Source organism: Quercus lobata, chromosome 8, assembly GCF_001633185.2.
Source record: "Quercus lobata isolate SW786 chromosome 8, ValleyOak3.0 Primary Assembly, whole genome shotgun sequence".
NCBI lineage: Eukaryota > Viridiplantae > Streptophyta > Magnoliopsida > Fagales > Fagaceae > Quercus > Quercus lobata.
In genome coordinates, this window is record NC_044911.1 from 58,075,544 (window position 1) to 58,088,304 (window position 12,761).

Below are 12,761 nucleotides of genomic sequence, written 5' to 3' on the forward strand. Positions count from 1 at the left end.
TTCACCCTCACGTCACTTGCGTTTGGGGTGATTTCCTTATAGGATTGGGTACGGGAGTTAGGGCTTTCAAACCTTCGTGAGAAGCTTTCCAAGCAGTTGGTGAATGCACCAATCATCTTTATCACGTTCATCATTCCGGGATCACCATTCTGATCTCTAGATTGATCTCCAGCCCAACTTCTTCTCTCATTTCTAGGTCCTCCTGACCTTTGAGGGGTTGCACTATTCTTTGCTCTCAGCTTTTGGCAATTTGGTCGAGTATGCCCTTGAAGTCCGCAGTAGTGGCACACATAAGTTCCTCTAGGACCTCTTTGTGGTCGAGGACGTGACTTGGCATGAGATTCAGACCTGCCTGCTAACTGATTGTGATGATTTAACATCCGTTGGTTCACCAAATTCTTCTTCTCCTTCATCTCAAGCTTTTCACCAGTAGAGTCAGCTACAACTGGATCTTTGGCCTTTACAAACTTTACTTCTTTTGTGATATTTCCAGACGAACTACCTCCTCCGGTATATTCCAATCTGGATTTGTCTGAAAAGCTCTTTTGAGATGATATAACATCATCTAACTTCTTGGTGGTAACCCTCTCTACTTTAGCATTAGCTTGCACAACCTCACTCTCAAGAAACCTTACTTTTGTGTAAGCTTCGGACAACTCTCCATTCAGAGTTTCTATCTCACACTTGGCCTCCCTATATCGGATTAGGAGACTTTTGTAGTCCTCCTCAGCCTTCTTCATTTTTCTCACAGCAGCCTTGGCCACCCTTGTGTATTCCCCGGACTTCTCCAAAAGTAAGTTATAATTCTCCTGAAGATTCGCGTTGCTTCCATCTTCTTCAGCATCCAATTCTTCAACAATTCCTAGTGATTCATCATCACTATGTTCTCCAAGGTCTTGCACAAGCAGATTCAGTTCATCTGACGACTCAATATGAGCAATAGTCATAAAAGCTGAATAGTTCCCCTCTCCATCACAGCTCTCTTCAGACTCTGAGTCAGACGAATCCGAGTCACTCAAGGTCGTGGCATACACTTTACCTTTCGATTTCAAATAATTCGGACATTCCTTTTTGAAGTGTCCATGCCCGTTACATTCGAAACAAGTGACACCTTGTGTAGGTTGGGATTCTTTTCCATCTTTCCTTTTGAATTCCCTTTTATCCCTTCCAGAACTTTGGAATTTTCTTTTATCATCAAATTTGCCATTATTTTTGAATTTCAAAAACTTTTTGAAATTTTTGACAAGGTATGCAACATCTTTGTCAACCACATCTTCTCCCGATGAGTCTTGATCTTCCACCTTCTCATTAATGGTCTTTAGAGCAAGAGATTTACTCTTCCGTTGATTGGGCAGCGACATCTCATAAGTCTGCAGAGAACCCACCAGCTCTTGCACTTTGATGTCATCGAGGTTCTTGCTCTCTTCTATTGCTGTCACTTTAGCTCGAAAACTTTCCGGCAATGATCGAAGGATCTTTCTTACAATCTTCGAGTCCTCCGTTTTCTCCCCCAAGTTGAACTTGCTGACAACCACTTCATTTAACTTCCCATAGAAAGAGTCAAAAGACTCATCCTCACTCATTTTGAGCTCCTCAAACCGAGTGGTCAGCATTTGTAACTTGGTGTCTTTCACTTTTTTCGTGCCTTCATAGGTAGTTTCCAAAATCTCCCATGCTTCTTTGGCCACGGTAATATGAGAAATCCTGTGAAATTCATCTGGAGACACACCACAGAAAATAGCATTGAGTGCTTTACTGTTAGCATTAGATGCAGCAAGTGCTGCCTTATCCCATGTGGATTTTGCTGCCTCTGGTTTGGTCCAACCAATCTCAACAGCATCCCAAACGGATTCATCAATAGAACACAGAAAAGCTCTCATTCGAACCTTCCAAAAAGCATAATTACTACTATCAAAATATGGAGGTGCATTTAGGGATTGAGACCTATCCATCTCAAAAGGGAGTCAAGGATCACACAATGGTAATGAAACCAATATCAGTGTACCCGCTCTGATACCAATTGAAAGTTCAAAAACGTGTACAAAAACACCTTTGAACGTTTAGACCCCCAAATAACAACTTAATCAATTCAAGCAATATGTCAAACAACTAGTGTGCGGAAACTTAACATATGCTATCAAACGAAATTGATTAAATACTATCTAAGCCATAACAGATTAATATCCACAACAGATAAATAAAAAGGCAAAGATAGAGAGGAAGGAAGATGCAAACACAAAGATAACACGCGATGTGTTATCGAAGAGGAAACCGAAGCCCTCGGCGAAAAATCTCTCCGCCGCCCTCCAAGCGGTAATCAATCCACTAGAAAATATAGTTGGGATACAAGGACAGCAATAGACCTTCCAAGCCTAATCTACCCAGTGCACCTAAGCCCTCCAAGCTTCTTGCTCCAACGAGGTTACGCCGAACCTTTTTCTTTTCTAGCTTCCCGGATTCCGCTACTAGACCGTAGCATCAACCAATGAAGATTGGTTCCTTCCTAACTGCTTCCCAGAAATCCAAACAGCAGTCTCACAATGATGATGATGGTGAGAACCTGGTTTGGTATAATGCCTCTCAAGGATTTAACAATGGAGAGGAAGAGAGTTGAGGAATTTGAAGAGTCTCTAAGGTATAGATTGTGTGTGAATCAATCTAGTTTTTCTCTAGGGTTTCTCTCTCAAAATTCTCTCTGGAAGCTCTCTTTCAATCGTGGGTAATAGGGGTATTTATACTGGAGTGGAGAGGAATGTGAAACGTCAGGTTTTTACAAAATAGGGGTGGCTCGCGGCTTGACCTCGCGGCTTGACTAAGTCGCGAGATCCAGTCGCGAGATAACCGTATGGAGATAACCGTATGGCCAGTTGTCCTGTTTTGTCCTGTAGTGCTCCAGCTAGCATGACTGTTCATCTTCCAGCATGCTTGGCACGTGTGCAGCTTTTGGCGGCTTGCAGCCGCGAGTCACCCGCGAGTCCCAGCCGCGACACTCTGTTTTCTTGCACACTCTTGAGCAAACTTCACCCTATCTCACTCACTACCCTTACATCAAACCCACCTAAATACAGGGTTACTAAATGTTGAATTACAAGCAAATTTGGCACGGAATAAAGCCAATAAGATGGTTGAATAAATTCAACCTTACACGTCCGAGGAGGCCAAGTCAGGTCATAAGGGTAATTACTGAGGGGGGGGTGGTAGTCAATATCACGAAAGTAGAGTTCCGTATTCGTCCGAGGACGCCATACTGCTTGGTAGTATGCGTCCGAGGACGATCAGGACGCGGTCTTGTTACAACCGGACCTCGGAATTATGTCACCACTGAAGATGGGATAACAGACCAAGGGTAAGAAAGAAAAGACAAACAAATATCTATAACTACAGCTGCCTCCGCATTAATTACCTCTCAACCAACTCTCTGACCGCATTAATGTGGAGGTGATACTTGAACAGTAAGGAGGTAGCCTTACAGCTGCTCATAAGAAGTTCCAGGAGGCGCTAGATGGGACATAAAGAAATCCCCCGAACTCAGCCTACACGTGTGTGGTGAGGTTGGAACACAGAGGGTGGTATATAAACTGAAAGAAGAACATGCAAAAGGGGAGTTTTTGAACATAAAAGAGAAAAGAAAAGGAAAGACTGAAGAAGAAGAACGTGAAAAGTAAAAGAACTGTATCGATTACAAGAGAAAAACCGATTGTTGTGCCAGTTTTGGGCCTTCAATATACATGAGGGTGAAACTTTTCATTCCACAAAAGTTAATTTAGTTCTTAATACCCACGCTCTACAAATTATATTGTTTGGGCCTGTTCACGTGCGAACCCAGTATCATTTTGGGTTGGTACAAATCGAGTCCTTACGGTATCCATTTTACATATCAATAATCAAACAAGAATAAACAAAAAAAATAAAAAATACTAAATATTCTTGGGAAAAGTTAACGGATTTCCTAAAGACATTAGGTTAGGAAATATTTTAGAAACTTTTTTATGTGAAAAGAAAAAATAATTACTTTTTTTTTACAGCTATTTTTACATTTCTTATGAAAATGGTATCAAAATTTTCTTAAAATAATATAATAAAAATGTTTTAAGGCACCTATTAACAGTACCTATTTCATACATTTTCACATGTATGGAATTAAATAATCCTTAAGTTTCGCTTTCAAAACCATTCCCATTAGAACACAGAAAATGAAATAAAGAATTTGTATTTAGGTTCTCAAAACCATTCCCATTTGAAATGCATTTATCCTATAGATTAAATATTACACATCTAAATTTATGTTGAAGCCATATCATTTAATACGCGAAATAAACTTGTTCTATTTTAAATAAAATTAAATGGATTTTTTTTTTTTTTGGTATTTATAAGAAAAACATGATGAAGGTAGACAAGCAAGTAGCTACTGTTGTGACTTGTGAGGATGCTACCTAATGAAAAACAGCCAAAAAATTTTTTAACTTTTTTTTTTAATAAGTGATCTTATGATTGGTATATAATAAAAAAAAAAAAATTGGCCCTTTTTTTTGGGGGGGGGGGTGGGGGGGAATCCATTTTTATAAAATTATTTTCTAACTTTGCTAACAAAAGAAAATCTGTGAAAAAAAAAAGCAAGATGATTCAATTACTCTTTTATTTATTTATGTATCAAAATTCCTTTAGTCATTGATAATGTGGGTTCCTCGGATGGACGGATCTTCGAGCCAAGCGCTTTTTGCCTTGTAGCCTTTTACACTGCACCCTTTGGAGTCCCACATCGAAGGAAAACCCCTCCACTTGCTGCCTTATAAGCTGTGAAGCCAAGGGAATAGTGTACCATTAGTGTTCATCGGATGGACGGATCTAAAGACTGATGGTACACTACTCCCTTGGTTTCACAGCTTATAAGGCAGCAAGTAGGGGGGGGGGGGGTTTCCTTCGATGTGGGACTCCAAAGGGTGCGGTGTAAAAGGCTACAAGGCAAAAAGCCCTTGGCTCGAAGAACCGTCCATCCGAGGAACCCACAGATAGTATATGAAAAAATTTGTTAATAAAATATTAAATAGGACAAATTTGTTTTTATAAAATTTGTGTAATTAAATGTTTTTAGTGTTAATTAATTTTTTAATTTATCTATAGATATTATTATATTGTTTTAAAAAAAACTCAAACTTCTTTCAATTACTTGGGTAAATAAAGATTTTGCTATGCAACTCATGCATAATCCATCTCGTTTTATTGGATAGACCCGACCCGTCAAATACCAAGAAAGGTCTGTTCCCGTCCAAATCAACTTGTTTGCTAGGTCAATTCCCGATGCCCTATTGCAAAAATGTCTCTTTTACTTGCTACATGTAATAACTAACAGCTTAGCTACTTTTTCTGATTTATTGCAAGGGTGAGAAATTGCTCAGGACTTCACTACTATCGAAGAGTGTCCTCACTAACGTCTTCCTTCCGATGTTTGAACTTGAAACATAAATGATGGCCCTAAATGATGCAAAAGTAGAATGATGGCACTGTTATATCTTATGGGAGAATGTTAACGGAGAATGTTAACGGATGTGTTTAAGGTAACGATTAATAATCTATTTAAAGAAAGTTTTTATGAGAAAAGAAAAAAAATAATTAATGTTTTGATTGCTTTTTTTTTTGGTAATGGAAGATAATTGCATAAAAACTAAATCAATCTGTTACAAAAGGCCCCTTCAATGTCCAGGGAGCAAATCCGATCCACCACAGGTGGTGGATGGGCAAACAAAATGAAAGAGACATCACTAGTACTACCAATACGAGCTAAGGCGTCTGCACATTGATTTGCTTCCTCGTAGACGTGCTCAACTCACAGATTTGGGAACTTCCTCAAGAGGAGTTTTGATAGCTTTTTTCATTTTCTATAAAAGTGGTATCAAAACTTTTCTTAAATAGATTGTTAACCGTTGCTCTAAGAGCACCTGCTAGCATGACTTATATCTTATTGGTGTTTCCATTTCTAAATGAAGAATTTTGTGGGATTGCTAAGATGTTTTTTGTTGCAAATATGTTTTAAATGTAGTTAAATTTGGTGTGGCAATGTATGTCCAATGATGGTCGTTCTCTCTCTCTCTCTCTCTCTCTCTCTCTCTCTATGGGTTTGGTTAGTTATTAGCATTATGTCAAAATGAGATGAAAGTATGTAAGATTTGTTATTAAAATAATCTGAAATTGCTTTTAGATGATAACCAAAAAGAAAAACAAAAATTCATCTTAAATGGCTTTGTATCTCCGGGTTCTAGTGATCTCTCCAATGAGATACATGGTGACTAGGGCTCTATAGTTAATTAGGTGGAGTTTAAAGGTTTAGGATTTGTTTATTTAATTTTAATTTAAATATGGGTTATGTTTATGCTTATGATTGGTTCATTTTTTTTCTTGAATAAATCCGAACTTGTTCATAAGCTACTTAATTAATTTATTCTTTTTCAATATATGATAAAGACCACAGTTAAATTTTTTTTACCACTTAAAAAATCTATACTAATAATTAATAACTAAATGAAAATTGAAATAATATTATTTAAGTTAATTAGATAGAATGATTTTTGTAGGATTTGTGCCCCATATATAGACCAAAATGTTGTCAAGTTGTTTTGTTATGGATTAAGCTCTTTTTAAAATTATGGTTAAGAATTACTTTTTCCCCTTTTTATATCTCCTATTTGGAATTGGTTAGATGCTAAAGTAAAATAAATTATTTATTTTTATTAACATGATTTTTCAAAAAGAATAAGAATTTAAATAGTTATTTTTGCATTGTACTTGTCATTTTTTAATGAATTTATCATAATATACAGTTTACAATTTGTTCATCATTATTTATTTGGAGGAAGATTTAAAATGAAAAAAAGACTTGATATTGGATTTACAAATCTAAGGATAGTATGGGAAAAATAAATAATTTTTAAGATTCTTGAGAATAAACCAAACATAATAATTTCACATTTCTAAGAATCTTATTAGATTCTTAGTTAAACCAAATATAAGAATAGTTACATTTCTAGACATCTAAATTGTAAGGCATCACATTCCTAGTAATTTGAATGCCAGGAGTAATGTGATTCCCTGTATCAAACGCCACCTTATGGTTGATTCGAATAATAAAATTTTTCCACAAATGATAATCAATCAAGATTTAATTTTTTTTTCTTTTGAGAAACAATTAAGATTTAATTAAAGGAATGAAAATAAAATACTTCCAAGATTATAATCAATTAAGTTTAATGATGCAAATCAAAAACTGGAGTCCTTCCAAAGATGTAACCAATTAAGCTTAAATGATTAGGTCAAAGATGAATCATTTCCTAGATTACAACCAATTAACCCCTAATGATAGGCCAAGATTATATTTTACCTAAATCACTTTGAGGTTTGAATTTAAATAGGATTGATGTCAAGGAACATTAATGATTAATTATACATTAATGTTTTAACTTCTAAGTTTAACTTTGGAATACATATAAGATCTAATGGAAGCATCTATTCAATTAAAGATTCCCTTGCATAAGTCTTTAATCATTAATTTAACCTAAACATCCAGCTCTTCGATTGATGCTCACATGACTGGGGGTTCACATGCTTGAATGTTGCTCGCATAGTTATATGCTTTTATGTTCACATGTTTGGTTGTTGGTGTTCACATGCTTGATTGGTCTTGATAGATGAATGGATTACTACCTGAATTGCTTTAATTGCCTGACAATATGATGCATGCTTTAGTCATGCCCTAAGATTAGGATGCGGAGCGGGTGGGCATTCAATAAATTTATTTTTGCTTTAAACAAAAGAATAATATTGATTTTAAAGTTAGCGATATATGGGATATTTAGTTGAAGGTTCAAATTGATAATTCAGGGGCAACAGGTTTCCTTCTCAAAAAAAGAAGAAGAAGGGAGCAACAGGTTTGAAATAGACAAATACTAATTTATTTATTTTTTTAATGTTTATATATAGAAAAAGATTGTAATTTTGAAGGGAGTGGGGATTGGGGGTCATGGCCCCTCTTGCCCTTTCGAATTTTAATGGGTATAGATTAGGACGATGCGTTTCAATTAGCTTAACCGATAAAGTCTCTTGTTGTCGAATAAGAGAGTTGGGGTTTGAATCTCACCTACACAAAAAACCAATTAGTGTCTTGATTTGATGATATAAAACAATAATCATAAAGCGGACGCTATAGATTTAAATTCTATGACATCTATCCAAAAAAAAAAGAAGTAAAAAGAAGAAGACTAGGATAGTATATTTAATTAAGATGATAAAATGATTTTTTATTATTATTAATAAGAGATAATATACTGATCTTGTATTTTATAGGTGCACGGATATACTGATTTTGTATTTTATAGGTGCTCGGATTTCCACACCCTAAGAAAGCTTCCTAAAGGATAGGTGCATGAATAAAGGTTTATTTATTTATTTTTATTTTATTTTAAGTAACAAAATAAAAAGGTTTAAGAAGTTGCAAAACTTCTCAAGTACTTAGCTAATTATAAATTTATATAGACGAAGCTTTCCCCTGTAGATTATTACTTTCTTTTCCTTTTGACTAAGAAATGTTATAATTAATTAAGATACTTACGTAGTGGTAAATTTCTTTTTCACAAAAGAAGGAAAAGCAGATCAAATAGATTAGTTACAATTAGAACTTGAGCATTCCCTTTTGCTTATACCAAAAAAAAAAAAAAAAAAAAAAAAAAAGTATTTTAGCTCACCAAAAAGCCACATAAAAACTCAACATACACAAAAATCAATTGGTGTTTTGGGCCTACGATAAAGGGTAAACATCATGGAACGGATGTCATAAGTTGAAATTTTGTTGTATCTATATTGTTGTAATGTGTAAAAATTACTAAAGGGATGCATAATGACTATTGTGGGGCCCAAATGATTTATGGGCTAGGCCCATCTACCCGGGGAGAATCCGAAGGCCCAAGCCGAGGAGGGCTATGGCCCAAGCTCGACAAGATAGCCTATGGATACCGCCGAGGACAGCTCAGTCCTCGGCAGACCCAAAGTTCTCCCCCTGAAAGAGGGGTAAAGACGGTATAGGACTGAAACTGGGAAGAAAGATCTAAAATATCCTGGGAAAGCTGCTGTTACTGCCATTTAATGCTCTGAACCTGACAGAGCCGCATTCTTTGGCTTTTACAACCATCCCTAACGACTTTGAGTATGGACTGATGGGACAAGTATCAATTTTGGAAAGTTTAACCCTACGCGTGGACGAAGGACAGTGGACACGAGCCAGTATAAAAGGAAAAGTAAGTAATCTATGGAGGGGGGGGGGAAATGGCCAAAAACCAGAGCCTCCCAGCCCACCTCTAGGAGAAAGACTCCAGGGGTGAAGGAAAACTTAAACTCGCACGAACACCGCGAAAAACTCACCGCCTGTCAACCAGGGCCTAGCCTTCCAAACCCACGCTCTACAAATGATATTGTTAGGGGCCTTTTTACGTGCGAACCCGACACTGTTACGGTCCGCCACGAATCGCGTCCTTACAATTGGCGCCGTCTGTGGGAAGGCTTGTGTGTTGGTATAGGATGTGGGTCGATAGAGTTTCTTCGTTATTTCTAATCGTTGGTTATAGAGTTCTAGTATAAAGTTCTGCTAGGGGCTACGTTTCTTGACTAGGGGCTTGGCTGAGGAGCTAACTCCCTTAAAGCCAAGGTCTCCCGTAAAGAGCAAACTAGGCACTTGATAGCGTTAATCGTATGGATTAACTCTAGGGGCTTGGTTGAGGAGCTAACTCCCCTAAAGCCAAGATCCCACACAAAGAGAAAACTAGGTTTTGGACAGAATCAGGGCATTGTATGGTCCTTGGACTCAAGCCTATGGGGAAACCAACTACCTGGATGATGGAAAACTAGGTTTTGGACAGAACCAGGGCATTGTATGGTCCTCGGACTCAAGCCTATGGGGAAACCAACTACCTGGATGATGGAAAACTAGGTTTTGGACAGAACCAGGGCATTGTATGGTCCTCGGACTCAAGCCTATGGGGAAACCAACTACCTGGATGATGGAAAACTAGGTTTTGGACAGAACCAGGGCACTGTATGGTCCTCGGACTCAGGCCTATGGGGAAACCAACTACTTGGATGATGGAAAACTAGGTTTTGGACAGAACCAGGGCATTGTATGGTCCTCGGACTCAAGCCTATGGGGAAACCAACTACCTGGATGAGGAAAACTAGGTTTTGGACAGAACCAGGGCATTGTAACTCAAACTACCTGGATGATGGAAAACTAGGTCCTTGGGGAAACCAACTACCTGGATGATGGAAAACTAGTTTTGGACAGAACCAGGGCATTGTATGGTCCTCGGACTCAAGCCTATGGGGAAACCAACTACTTGGATGATGGAAAACTAGGTTTTGGACAGAACCAGGGCATTGTATGGTCCTCGGACTCAAGCCTATGGGGAAACCAACTACCTGGATGATGGAAAACTAGGTTTTGGACAGAACCAGGGCATTGTATGGTCCTCGGACTCAAGCCTATGGGGAAACCAACTACTTGGATGATGGAAAACTAGGTTTTGGACAGAACCAGGGCATTGTATGGTCCTCGGACTCAAGCCTATGGGGAAACCAACTACTTGGATGATGGAAAACTAGGTTTTGGACAGAACCAGGGCATTGTATGGTCCTCGGACTCAAGCCTATGGGGAAACCAACTACTTGGATGATGGAAAACTAGGTTTTGGACAGAACCAGGGCATTGTATGGTCCACGGACTCAAGCCTATGGGGAAACCAACTACTTGGAGGAGGAAAGCTAAGTTTTGGACATTGGTCTAGCGTGCATCGCGCAGCACTCAGCAGTTATCCCGGTTAGTTCTAAGAGTTTAATTTACTGAGGATTACCATTGCTATACTTGATAATACTTGTGAGTTTAAACCAATAGGAATCTGTGTTAAAACATTTTTCTGCCCGGAGTATCATTAAGGGCAAGCTTATATTTAATATTCATGCATAAAGTAGTTGTTAAGGAGAAGAAAGATATGTATAGAGAAATAGACACATATTTTATTAAGACAAAGGAACAAGTACAGTGTACAATGAAAAGCTGAAACAAAGCCTACATTGAAGCTAACTACGTATGTAACGAAGAATACAAGAGAGTGAAGATAAAGCCGAGGAGGTAGCACAGAGGAGAAGTTGGCTACTGCCTCGAGACCTTATTCCTCCTCAATGCCTTTGCACGCCCATAACTCAGGCAGCAAAAGAACCCAACGCGGGGCTTGCACTGGTGGAGAAAAGGTGCAGGGAACCTGACCTCAGGCTAACACCATCTACAGAAAGGGTGCAGGGAGCCGGAAGTTGGGAAGCCCCCGCAAAAATTTTCCTGCCACAGGGCAGACGGCGCTGATCGCGGAAATTCCTTTTTCTGACCTACCAAAAATCTGGCGTGATCAGAACCTGCTTCGGATTTTGACTAAAAGAAAGAGGAATATCATCTTCCTCCTGTCAAAACGGAGGACTGGCTTAAATCTGTGCCATCCTTGTCCGTACCATATCACCTTGAGGATTCGGTGCCTTTGGAGCGTGCGAAGACCTTTCATCCCCATCCGCGCCTCAAACCTCTTGCTTTGAGGCAGTGGCACTAGAAAGAGAGATCGCGGATATGGAAGAAATATGTTTCTGAAGGGAACAGGAGAGGTCATGTGCAAGAGAAGTGATCCTCTATCCCATTTATACCCAGAAGTAAACCGGTGGCATTTAATTCACGCAGCGTCCCAAGGAACGCTACAGAAAAAACGTCTCTGACTCGATTTCCCACGTCGTCTGCAACCCTGAGGTTAAAGGAGTCTCGAGAAGGCGCACCTCAAACACTGGGACGCCAAAAAGTACCGCGTGATCTAAGACTACGGAAATACCTCTCAATTCGTGGGCCCAGTAAATTCGCGGCCCAGGCCCGTTCAGCATATGGGCCCAGGGACAGAACCAAGGCATTGCATGGTCCTCGGACTCAAGCCTATGGGGAAACCAAGTACAAAAAAGGAAAAATCACAAGTTTTGGACAGAATCAAGGCATTGCATGGTCCTCGGACTCAAGCCTATGGGGAAACCAAGTACAAAAAAGAAAAAATCACAAGTCTTGGACAGAACCAAGGCATTGCATGGTCCTCGGACTCAAGCCTATGGGGAAACCAAGTACAAAAAAGAAAAAATCACAAGTCTTGGACATAACCAAGGCATTGCATGGTCCTCGGACTCAAGCCTATGGGGAAACCAAGTACAAAAAAGAAAAAATCACAAGTCTTGGACAGAACCAAGGCATTGTATGGTCCTCGGACTCAAGCCTATGGGGAAACCAAGTACAAAAAAGGAAAAATCACAAGTTTTGGACAGAACCAAGGCCTTGTATGGTCCTCGGACCCAGGCCAATGGGGAAACCAAATACTTGGGCAAGGAAAGGTTTGAACTTTGTAAGATGGGTTACTTGATAAAAATGTCAGGTCACTTCATCCACGGCTTAAACACCATAAAAAGGTTAAGACCAATAAAGTTGTGAGGAAGGTAATGAAACGCCCCAGCATTTAGTCGTATAAGAAGGTTGCTCATTTGGTGGGTGATATATCTTCAAATGGTTATTCCTCACATGGCATCAAACCTTCGTTTTACTCCTCGGCTAGTATGGGGTAAGTATTATTTTTCACTGATCGGCCTTATTGTGCCAAGCGTTTCTGTTAAAGTTATGGCGACATCTTTTTATTATCAAGTATTTTGGTCTTAGT